Here is a 10,414-nt window from a genome sequence, read left to right on the forward strand (position 1 = left end):
AAACGAAGCGGGAGTTAAGTAAAAGAAATAAACCAAAATTCGATACGTGAAACATAAAAAGCAAAGATGGGCCTCACACCGACCCCACTCACCCCGTTCGAGGGCCGGTATGAGGCCGACGTGGCGAGCGGCTCATCCCGAAGAACGATCCGCGTCGGGGGCATCCATCCCTTCGGCGTGCCATCCTTCTCGACCTCAAAATGACCTCATTGCCGCGTTTCGTCCTCATTAAGATAGACCTGCTGGCGTCCATCTTAAGCTTACTCCGGGAGACATATTTGTCATGCTCCCCTTGGTTCTCACACCGCAAATTGACGCGGCTCGAAAGGACCGGCAATGAGTAGTCCTCCGGAACCTCAACGTATACCCACCGCCCCTTCCAGTCCTTGCAAGAAGTAAGCTTAGAGACGGTGATATAACCCGGCTCGATCGTATGTTATACCACCCCGGGCCACCTAGGACGGTCTATCGAAGGTGGTGAAGCCGCGAAAAGAGGTTCACCGTTGGGGCCTCCCCTTTGAAAAGACACAACCATACAAAACCAACAATCGTCCTGATGGCCAACGGATGCAGTTGGGCCACGGCGACATTCATGGCTTTAATAATGGTAGCAACGTATTCATTCAGAGGAAACCGGAGCCCATACTCCGGTGTGTCCGATGTATACGCGATACAACCCTCGGGAGGGCAACAGACGGCCTGACCCTCCTCGGGGATAATAATTTTATACCCCCGCCGAAGGAGTAATGGTGTTCAAAAAGTTCGAACCGGAACAAATGGCGAACTTGTTCGTCCGTGCACGGTCGGGATCGATCGGCGAGCATCACCGTGCCACGAAATAAGCGGCCTCCTTACGACAGAAGGGGTCGCCTCATCATCGTCATCATCAATACCCTCCAAATATCTCTCATCAATTTCAGGAGAAGGAGACCTGGGGCCCCCAAATCCTATCGGGGTGACAACCAGTGCCTCCTCTTCACCAGGATGCGACGGTTCGCCCCCCGGCGCAGAGGTACTGGGTCGAGCATCCGCAGAAGACATAGTGACAACAAAAACTTAACAATTAAAAGTTGGGAAAATTTGTTTGTTTACCTTGGAAAAGTGCTACGCCGAGTAACGCTTTGAAGACTAGAGAGAAGTTTCTTCGAAAAACTAAGAGAGAGGAAATTTTTTTGAGAAAATGAAGTTTGATGGCCAAAAAACGGGGCACACTGCTCGATTTATAGAGCAAAGCCCATGAAACGGACCAATCAGGGCAAAGCCCATGAAACATTGACCAATCAATACCATGCCACGCGTCAAGCATGCAGCCATGGAATGTCAATCAACATACAGTTACAAATCTTCTTCAACACGCTCCTTGGTATTACTTGCTAACGGCTAGCTAATCAACAAAGCAAAGACAGCACCGTCCGGGGGCAATCAAAAGCACAAACGGCACTCTCAACCTTGGTCTCGGCCAGCGCCACTTTCTTTTCCACATAGGATGTCCATTACACATCCATGTGGAGGGGGGGTGGATATGGTACGGCACGAATGCAACCAAGCCGAGGAAGAAGAAGTCGGGGAAGAAATTCAACTTGCGCAGAATACGCTCAACACTCATCGAAGGTCCATACCACGGCATAGACTACGCTGGGAGCAAATTGATGGGGCATATTCTGCACCCGCTAACCGAGTCAACATATTGAGCAAGGTCAAAATCAAAAGACAGCAAGTCAACGTATTAGACAGCCTAACCGACGCAGCCTGTTGGCCTGTCACTTGGGTCTCGGCTGGGCAACTAACCAGCCGGGAGACATATCCGCGTACTCACATCCAAGTCCCCTCGGCATGGAGTCAACCAGGCCCGCCGGCCTGCCATGGGTCCCTCGGCCGAGGGTAGAACAGTCTTTCCACCTGCTCTGCCACTTGGCCACTTGGCCACTACGTGACAAAAGGTGAAAGTCTATAAATACTCCTCAATCCTCATTGAGAAAACAATCGAATAATCCACAATTCATCCATAAACTCACTATTAATCTGGTATAAACCCCCTTATCTCTCTACAATATACTTTGCCAAGTAACACACAACTTAATCTCTTTAAGTTTACTGACTTGAGCGTCAGAGTGAGTACGCTCGGTACCAAGCCGAGCCCTCAATTTGTTCATCTTTACAGGAGAGACCGAGAGGAAGAGATGAGCAAAGACATCATTCACCAAGCTTACGTGGTAACAAACTCTGCTTCGGAATTACACTCGGAACAGTATCAGTCCATTGATCCTTTGATTTAGCTTCCGCAAATTCTACACAATTTTTTCCCCAAATTTGCAAACCCTAAACTGGCACCTGCAACCAGAAAATTGACAGTTTAACAATTAAAATCAGGCATAGAGGGACGAATTTCGACTTTGAAGGAGAAATTAGAGCAACATACTTCGGTTCTTGGGGGAGATTATGACATTTTTGAAGGCGCAAGAACAGGGAAAAGGTCCTACTCCTCGAGAAAATGGGTTTGAAGATGGTGAATCCTCTCATCGAGGTAATAAAAATCATCTCAAGTTTACTCCAAAGCTTGATTTTCCTTCTTTTGATGGCGTTAATCCTAGAATTTGGATGAAGAAATGTCTGAAATACTTCAAATTGTGTAAAATTCCTGATGAACAACGTGTTGATTTGGCTAGTATGTATATGATTGGTATAGCTGAATCTTGGTTTAATAGCTATATAACTGTTAGGCAACATGTTGATTGTGATGAATTCATAGTTGATTTGTGTGCACGATTTAAGGAGGAAATTCCTGGAAATGTAGTTGAGGAGTTTAATAAGTTGCATCAAACTGGTTCCATTGATGATTACTTGGATGCATTTGAGAACTTAAAGGATTAATGATGCAAAGAAACCCTTTATTACCTTAACAGTATTTTCTTGATAGTTTCATTAGTGATTGAAACCTTCTTTGAAACCATTTGTCAAAGCTTTCAAACCAGGAACTCTTGCATCTGTAGTTGAACATGCTCGACTGCAAGAGGAGTCTTTGTCTGTCACAAAATATACCCCAAGAAGTTTTACACAAAATACTGCCTCCATTACAAAGACTGCCTCATTTCAAAGCTCTTTTGCCAACAAATCTTCTTCTAAAGGACTATTACCCACTCCATCCTCAAATAGTACTTAGTCCTTGCCAAATAACTCCCAAAGACCCACTAGATTCATTAGTGCAGCTGAGAGGGCAGAAAATCAGAAAAAAGGGGAATGATATTTCTGTAATGAACCATTTGACAGAAACCATAACTGCAAATTTAAAGGAAATCAAATGTTTGCAATTGAGATAAGGGGGGGAAGATGATGAGCAGGAAGACATTAATCTAGTGGAGGAGGTGGAAGAGTCAGATTTGGGCTATGAGATGGTGGGAACTGTCCCATGCATTTCAATGAATGCTTTATCTGGCAGTCTAGGGTTTCAAACCATGAGAGTGACAGGCTATGTTGGAAAGAAGGATATTCATATACTGATTGACTCTGGGAGTACACACAACTTTCTAGACCAAGAGATGGTTGTGAAATTAGGATGTAAATTGGATTGTATTGAACCACAATCAGTGATAGTTGTAGATGGTAGTCAATTTCCCTGTCAACTCATGAGTAAACAATTCTCTTGGCAGCTACAAAACACTCAGTTTGTGACTGATGTGCTGATTATTTCATTGGGAGGGTGTGATATGGTTCCAGGTGTACAATGGCTAAGTACCATAAGGACAGTCAGCTGTAATTTTAAGAACTTGAATATAGAATTCAATTACATGGACATGAGACATGTGTTGAGAGGATTACCCCCTCAAAAGGTCAAAACAGTTCACCCAACGTCAAAACTAGTAAATAATGCTGCATAATTTTATTTCCTGCAATTAAGTCCTAAAGAAGAGGATAATTCACAGATATTATGTTGTACCCAACAAATTAATGGGGACAAAGATCAACCTGCAGAGTTGAGAAACTTGTTACAACAATACAAGGACCTCTTTGAAGAGCCTACTAGTCTTCCCCCAAGTAGTAGAGGAGTGTATGATCATAGAATTCCACTAATGGAGGATGCGCAGCCTGTTAACATTAGGCCATATAGGTATCCTCTTAAACAAAGGGATATCATTGAAAAGTTGGTAAAGGAGATGTTAGATCAGGGGATTGTTCAACCTAGTTGTAGTCTCTTTACTTCTCCAGTGATTTTGGTGGGCAAAAAAGATGGATCATGGCGGTTGTGTGTTGATTACAGGGAACTCAACAAGAGGACTGTAAAGGACAAGTTTCTTATATCTGTGGTGGATGAGCTTATTGATGAACTGGCTGGGTCTCAGGTTTTTTCCAAACTAGACCTTAGGACAGGGTACCACCAGCTAAGAGTACATGATGCTGATGTTTTTAAAACTGCATTTAAAACTCATGTTGGCCATTATGAGTTTCTTGTTATCCCTTTTGGTTTAACAAATGCACCTGCCACTTTTCAAAATTGGATGAACACTATGTTCAAGCCTTTATTGAGGAAATGTGTACTTTTTTTTTTTTATGATATACTAGTTTACAGTCCCTCTTTGGAAGAACACTGACAACATTTGAATGTTGTATTTGAGTTGATGAAACTGAACAAATTATTTGCGAAGAGTGGTAAGGTGTTCTTTTGCTATTAGCAAGGTGGAATATCTGAGGCATTTTATTTCTGGAAGTGGAGTAGAGACTGACTCTTCTAAAGTTTTGGCAGTGATAAACTAGCCTGAGCCAAAGTCTGTCAAAGAATTAAGAAGTTTTTTGGGATTAGCAGGCTATTACAAGAAGTTTGTGAAAGTTTATGCAGTCATTAGTCAACTACTTACTCAGTTACTAAGGAAAGGGGAGTTCAGATGGAGTACAATAGCTACAACTGCATTTCAGCACCTTAAAACTGCTCTTAGCAGTGCTCCAGTTCTAGTTGTTCTAAATTTTAGCAAGATATTTGTTGTAGAAACTGGTGCTTCTAATAATGGCATTGGAGCTGTACTCATGCAGGATGGACACCCATTAGCCTTCATAAGCAAGACACTCAGTCCAAAATGGCAGAAGTTGTCAGTATATGAGAAGGAGCTATTGGCTATTGTCTTTGTTGTACAAAAATGGGAACAATATCTTACAGGCCAGAGGTTTTTGATTAAAACTGATAAAAAAAGTCTCAAATGGCTTTTACAACAGAAGATTTCTACACCCTTTCAGCAATTGTGGTTGTCTAAGCTCATGGGGTTTGACTATGAAATTCATTATAGGTATTGGAAAGAAAACCTAGTTGCAGATGCATTGTCAAGGCTCCCTGGGAGTGAATTGTTATGCTTAGCCTTATCTGATGCTCAGTCTGATTTACCATAATTAATTCAGAAGATTTATGACCTTGATGTATTTTTAAGCAATTTGAAGGAACAATTACAGAGTGATCCTTCAGTTGTCGTTTCATACCAGTTGCTTAATGGATTAATTCAGAAGAAGGACAGGATTGTGGTTGGTCCTGACATGGCCTTGAGGAATAAAATTCTGGAATGGCTTCACAGTGCACCTCAGAGTGGAGATTCAGGGAGGGATGCTAGTACTAGAAGGGTGAAGACATTATTTGTGTGGAGAGGTATGACTAAAAACATAAGTCATTTTGTCAGGCAGTGTGTCACTTGTCAGGCTAATAAGTATGATCATTCAGCTTATCCTGACCTATTATAGCCATTGCCTATACCTTCTGAGGTTTGGCTAGATATTTCTATGGATTTCATCACAGGATTACCAAAGTCTCAAGGGAGGGAAGTTATTTTTGTTGTGGTTGATAGATTGAGCAAGTATGCCCGCTTTATGGCTCTAGCCCATCCTTTCACAGCAATTGAGGTGGCCAAGGCTTACTTGGACAATGTATTTAAGCTTCATGGTTGTCCTAGAAGTATAGTAAGTGATAGGAATGCCATATTTACAAGTCAGTTTTGGCAGGCTTTATTTCAACTTCAAGGATCTGAACTGCTGTTATCATCTGCTTACCATCCGCAAAAAAAATGGCCAGGCAGAGGTGGTAAATGGGTGCATTGAATCCTACTTAAAGTGTGGTTTATGTGGTTGCCCTTAGTTGAGTGGTGGTATAATATTACTTATCATTATGTCACCCATTTGACTCCCTATGAAGCAGTTTATAATCAGCCTCCTCTTATCCATCTTCCATATTTACCAGGAGAGTCTTCTATGGAGAGTGTAGACAGAACTATGCAGCGGAGAGAGTCCATGTTGGCCATGCTTAAAGAACAATTAACAAAGGCTCAACCTAGGATGAAATTGCAGGCTGACAAGGGGAGGTCAAAGAGAGTTTTCAACATTGGGGATTGGGTGTGGCTAAAACTACAACCCTACAGACAAGGATCAGTTAGCAATGGGGTAAATATGAAGATTGCACCAAAGTATTATGGGCCCTTTCAGTGGAAGATTTTGTGGGGAAAGTTGCTTAGTTGGCACTCCCTACTACTGCCAAAATTCACAAGGTGTTTCATATATCTTAGCTAAAAATTTTCAGAGGCACTCTCCCTACTGCAGCTCATATTCCAAGTTGGATGCAAGGTTTTTCTAGCAAGGACATCATCAAATCAGAGGCTATTTTGGAGAGGAGAGTCATTAAAAGGCTAAACAAAGCCGCATTACAATATTTGGTTCAATGGGAAGGTTTTCCTATGCATGATGCTACATGGGAGTTTGCAAAAGTGTTAGAGTAGCAATTTCCTGAAATTGTTCGGAAGTTAACTAAGACTAGAAGATAAGTCTCTTTTGAAGGAATGAGATATGATGCAAAATAACAGAATTTGCAATTTGGCGCCAAAAGTGGTTACAAGTTGTTAGAAATGAGCTGTCAATTAGTTAGGTAGTTAGCTAGAAATTAGCTGTCAATTGTAATATAAAAGCTAATTCCCTCATTTGTAATTCATTCAGTCGTTCATTCAAGAATCTTAATACAATCTTCAATCTTTCCTTTCATTTCTTATCTCTCAATTCTCTCTAAATTGTTAATAAAATTGTACAATCTTCTCGAAGTTCTCTCTTCTTCATTTCATTAGAGCAACTTCCCGTAGACTGTATCATTTTCTCTCCCCAATTTACCATCCACCTTATCTTTCCACTCACCACCAAAATTCACCAAAACATCAAAAAAATACTCACATCAACAAATACTCAACTTTTCTTTCCTTCCCTACTTTACTATACCCCATACCCCACACTATCCATATCAACATTCAACTATCTCACACTTATATTTATTTGTATTACATTATCATTATTTGCAATCATATAAATTTTTTTGTTTTATAATTTATTATTTTTATCATTATTATTGTAAATTTGAATTTCTTTTTTTTTTTCTCACGGTTTTTTTTTTAATATAAATTAAGGTAAATTCGAATTTCTCACATTTTGTTTTTACGTTTTTTTACAGTCTTTAATCTCGAGTCATTTTTTTGATTTAATCTCGTTTTGGAGAGATAAGTAGAGAGAAAAAAAAATGACTCGAGATTAAAGACTGTAAAAAAACGTAAAAACAAAATGTGAGAAATTCGAATTTACCTTAATTTATATTAAAAAAACCGTGAGAAAAAAAAAAGTGTGAGGAAATATATCAAGATTTATGCTCATTTTATAGAGGGTAAAAAAATATGAATTATGGTTAATTACTTTTTTAAATTAAAAAATTGTGGAAGCCGTTGTTAGAAAATAAGAGTACTACCATTGGGAATGGGACACATGGCAAGTCCTTAGTGGACCTTTTTATTTGATAAAGAAAAAGAAAACGAAATCAACACTTTACTGTAAAAGTTAAGCAAGTGGGCCCAATTTCTAGCTTCTCAACAATTTTCAGACAGGCGAGATTTTTCGCTAAACTTCTGTCCTTTCTTTGCCCATGTGTCAACTTTTTGCATTTTTATATTAAGTTAAAAACTTCATGAAAATTGGTGTAGATGCCGTTGTAGGTGCTCTTAGCTTGAGAGAGAATTTTTGATACGTCCACAATCCACTAACTAGTTTTATACCGGTGCACAAAATGCACGGCTTACCTTTTCAATTTTGTTATTCAATATATGTCAGTTGATCCTTTTATACTTATCTGTAAATTGTAATATTTTTTTATTAATATTTAAATGATACGCTGTATAACGACATAGTGTTAAAGTTTCCAAGTTGTGTAGATATAATTCCACATAATTAATTGTTCATTTGTAAATCAGTGCTTTTAATTGCTTAATCTATATATAATAATAATACAAACTAAACATTTAACTTTTTACCACATCAACATTTACCACTAATTCACCTATTTACCCTCCACCTCATCAACAACACATTTTCTTTAAAAAAGAAAAAGAAAAAAAATCTTCAAGCAACAACTCTTCATCATCCCTCATATTCATTACCCATTTTATAAAGAAAAGCCCACCAAGCAACAACTCTTGACCCATTTACTTGTGTACGACGACCTTCAACAAGTCTATTATAAAACGGTCATTTTAATAAATATCTTTATTCATTACCCTTTTTATCTTTCAATCGGTTTTATACTTTTTTTTTATGTAAAATCATCTTATACAAGTGACAAGACTATCAAATTTTTTTTAGAAGCAATCAAATCAAAACATTTCGTGAAAAGTTATCCTTTCATATAGAGTTCTTTTTTCCAACAACTTTAGTCAATAATTTTTTTTATTATAGTGGTTAAATAAAAAGTCTTTGAAATAAAATGCATAATGACAAAAATATGAATATCTCGTGTATTGCACGGGTAGCAGAACTAGTTTATTATTATTATTGAACATAAAGAAAATTGGTATTGGTATTGTATATGCCATGCTTTACATAAACAAATTTGATCAAAGAAATGTAAAGTAAAAGGGAAAGTGTGATTAAATCAGGCAAATGAACATGGAGGGTCCCACCCAAAAAAATTTTTTCAAACTCTGAATTTAAAGGACCAATAGAGTTTCTTTAAAAACTTGGCTTTTATACTATGTCGCAGATAATTACACGGATATAGTATATTTTTAAATAAACCGTGTCGTTTAATCTATCATAATAGCTACAAAGTACTTTTTATCATTAAGTAAATGCATAAATATTGAAAATAAAATGATTCTAGTTAACTACGTTCGATAAAACGAAATATTTTTTAAAATTAAACTTATAAAAGTACTCGTTTTCAGTAGTATTTAATTTGTTTTCATTTATTATAGATCTTAATCTTCTATATCTAGTGAATATATGATCATAAAAATCTGCGAATTTTTTTTTAAAAAAAAATAATTAAAAGCATAATGTTTGCATGAGATGTTACTTTTTGTCGATTATATTGTACATATGGTGTGTATTAATTTTCGATTTTGTCCTTCAATGATTTTATGGTTTATAAATATTTTTTTTTTCCATTTTAGGGTCTTAAGATTACAAAAAACTCATACCAAATAAATTCGACAGAATCTAATTCATACTATATTTTAATTACTTCTTTCTATATATATCATTTTTAAAACCCGTTTTTGTTAAGTAAAAGAAATCTACATCTATAAAAATGTGTATAATAAAACGTTGATGTGAATATGAGTTTTGCTGAAAATTAATCGGTTCATATTCACTAAATCACAAAATTAATCATTCATATAGAATAAGGATGAGAAGGCATGAGAGAGTGTAATTAATTAGATAAATGATGAGAAACGAGGAAAGAGAGTAATTAATTAGGAGTAGAAATGATGGTGGGACCAATTTGCTTTTTGATTACCTTAAATGCAAAGATCCAATAAGATGTCGGGGAAAAGACTTAGTTTTGTCTTGTGTAGATTATAAATTAACATTGTATCAATGAATGTCTCATTTGTCCAAGTTTCACCATATTTTTTCCAGAAAAATAATATCATTTGTCCAAGTTTCTCCAGAAAAAATAATCCCGAAACGTATGTGCATGACCTGTAAGACAAGAGGTTGAAGTCATATACTTCTTAATGAAATCTTTGATAAAGTGCGGTTTGTGGGTGCAGAATGAAAGAATTCACCTATGTGAGTGTGAAGTATAGCCTCTTTAAGAGGCTTGGACTTGGCCTCCTATACTCTCATGAAAGGATATGGACACAAGGCGGTCAATAGTGTCATGTTTATAACTTTAAGAGTTTATTTGAGTCTATGTGTATGTTATCTTCATGTATTCAATATGGGTTGAAAGGTTCAATTTGTGAGACACCTTGATTCTCGAATATTTGAAATGTGTAATGTACTAATGTGGAAGTTCAATCCTTGGGACACTTCATTTATGCATAGATTTGTTTACTTTGTTGTTTTATTGGAAATAAGGGATACACTTAAATTGGGGAGGAATGTTGGTGATTTTGATTACAAAACATTTAAGTGTATT

The sequence above is a fragment of the Silene latifolia genome, unplaced genomic scaffold (genome assembly GCF_048544455.1).
Source record: "Silene latifolia isolate original U9 population unplaced genomic scaffold, ASM4854445v1 scaffold_149, whole genome shotgun sequence".
NCBI classification, from domain to species: Eukaryota; Viridiplantae; Streptophyta; class Magnoliopsida; order Caryophyllales; family Caryophyllaceae; genus Silene; species Silene latifolia.